Below are 2775 nucleotides of genomic sequence, written 5' to 3' on the forward strand. Positions count from 1 at the left end.
TCACCTATTTGGGAGAAAACAGAGAGAAACATTATTTAGTGCAAAACAAGCACATTAAGAGCAATAACATCAAGAAATTGAGAGGGAAAAGACAAAGGGCCTTATTCCGAGTATGGAGGCAGCCATGCCTTTAATAAGGGCATGGCTGCCTCCATACCGGGTCCCAGTACCGGGTTCCTTCAATGAGGAATAACCGGTCATTCCGACTTTGGAGGACCCAGTAATTCCTCCTTGAAGAAACCCATCCCCATTCCCATTTGAGCCCCCATAGGGCTCAGTGGGAATGGGGAGGTATCTAATAACGGGACCGTTATTAACGGCCCGTTATTAGCTCCCTGTTCCACTCGCGGGACCCGGTGAGGACGCCTGGGTTTACCAGGCGTCCTCACCGGGTCCCGCAAAGGGAACCTCGTCATAGGTGCTCCGGGAGCGCCTATGTTATAATGAGGCCCAAAGACATTGAAAAAAAGCAGAAAGAGGGGAAAAGACAAAAAGACATTGAGAGAAAGCAGAAAGAGGAACTTAGTCGCAGCCGGACTGGACTAATACTCAGGAATCAGTGAAGGAACTACATTTTACCAACAAGCGCCCCTGCCAGAAGTAGCAGGATGGAGAGCTCATCATTCACATTAACCTGGTGAGCCTTATGAGCTGGTACGTGCCCACAGAAATCGCTCCTTGGGTCGAAGGGGTTGGGAGATACCACAGTTACCTACCAGCGCATTCACGTTTTCCCATATCCACGCAGGAGCAGTGCCACCAATTGTCGCCGTCCATAGCTGATCCGCAGGGGACAAAACCAGAACGGGGAGATCTACCAACAAGAAGGGCTGCAACCTTGCCCCAACGCCTCTGCAGAGACCAGGTGAGCATAACACCATGGCTGTAATCATGTCCAGGACATATCTGTTCTGGAGAGCCGTCTTGCAGCTCTCAGTTCTTCGCTGATTGCATTGAATCCTTTTATAGTTGTGTTAATTGTCTGCAGTAATTCCCATCTGGTGATTTGTTACCACTTGGTATTTGCTCCAACCTGAATTCTTGGCATGAAGATCATCATGAACACTAATGAGGTCTGGCTGAACAGCCTGTGTTCATACGGGATGGCATCAAAGGCTTCTATTGATTTAGCAGAGAAGTAGTTATCTCTCTTTGTTCGATTTATCAGTTCCACAGATCTCTTCTTTCTTAGATGAGCATCTGCTTTTGGGTAATTATCAATGTTCAGGTCACCTTTAGGAATCACCAATGCAGGAACGTCGACATTCACCAAAGTGCAAATTCCTCCCCAATCTTTAGGCAGTCTGATGTAGGCTTTTGATCCACAAGCCCAATAGGGATCCATGATTACTGCTGTTCCATGCACCATTCCTGCTGCATCGAATATTCGTCCAAAGTTCTGATTTTCCCCCATTTTTCTTGTACCATTGTTCCTGAAACAAAACTTCCTAATGGTACTATCTGCAATGGTCCTCCCCTGTCTTCGACCCGTGTCAGTAGTTTAGCTAGTCTTGGCGATAATGGCTTGCATCCATTCTGTACTAGATCAATAGTAGGTTGGTAACAGCCGATCACTTCCCATGCTCTACAGTTCACCACTCCTTTTTCCCATCTGTCTGGTGACAGTACTGTTCCCCAAATGTGCATTTGTCCTCTGTTCTTCCATCTGCAAGCTTCTTCTGCAGATTTTCCTTTGACATCAAGTTTTTGTTCACTTCCTATCTAAGGCCAGCTCCTTTCACTCCTGGTTTCTCATATCTGATCACAGGATTTCACGTATGGTCTCTGTTTCTTGTCTTTATATCTTGTATGTAGTCATCTTCACCCGTTTAAGAGAAGCATCACTTCCCATAAATTGACCTCTTGTTTTACTAAGTGCCATGTGTGGTAGGCAATGAGCTGTCTGGACATCAATTTCAATTGCTATGAAGATCTTTGACTTCCCCATGTTGTATGGCAGGTGTGCACATACGAAGCAGTCTTCATCTGACGTCCTTCTTCCAACTTCTTTCATGTGTTGGTACCATATATTGTTTCCCAAGTGTGCTGTGCTGTCTAGATAATCATTCAGTTCATAATTGTCTTCTTGGGTGCTTCTTTTAATTCTCAAAGTCTTCCTGTAGTTTTCTATAACCACATCTCTGAATACCTCGATATAACTTCTTCTGTCTGGTTGATTTGCAGGAACATCCATCCGGTCTATCTGCGTAGAAGAAAGTTCAGCAAGTCTTTCTTTTTCCCTCTGTCTTTTTCTGGCAATGGCTAAGAACGGCCATATAGATTCTGCTATCATCTCTGCATGTGATTGTCTTGTGGGACTTGTGCTTGGGCTTCTTTTTACTGAACCAGGTGTGTCTGCATGCATTATCTGTGTGGGCCCAACTTTTGTCAACCCCTTAGTTTGCATGTTCCGCAGACCCTGTCTCGTGCGTTCAAAAGTATTTTTTGAAACAAGTGCTGTGTGTGATGTATTACTAATAACATCCATTTCAATCTCAGGCATCTGTCGCTTTTTTCTAGGGACGGGAATGACTATGAATGGCCTGGGTTGCTTTGTAGTTGCCACGTTTACCTTTTTCTTCTGCTCAGACACATATATAGGAACCTTTGCAACATGTGCTCCTGTATAAAAAGCAGTTCTAACTGTCAGTGAAAGCAATATGAATATGAATACAATACATGTGTAAACAATGCGATGATAGGTAATCTTACAGCATCTGCTTCTGGGACAATTTGAACATCTGTCTTCTTGGGGCAACACAAAGTTGCTACTCT

This window comes from Ambystoma mexicanum, chromosome 6q (assembly GCF_040938575.1).
Source record: "Ambystoma mexicanum isolate Mex_15411 chromosome 6q, UKY_AmexF1_1, whole genome shotgun sequence".
NCBI classification, from domain to species: Eukaryota; Metazoa; Chordata; class Amphibia; order Caudata; family Ambystomatidae; genus Ambystoma; species Ambystoma mexicanum.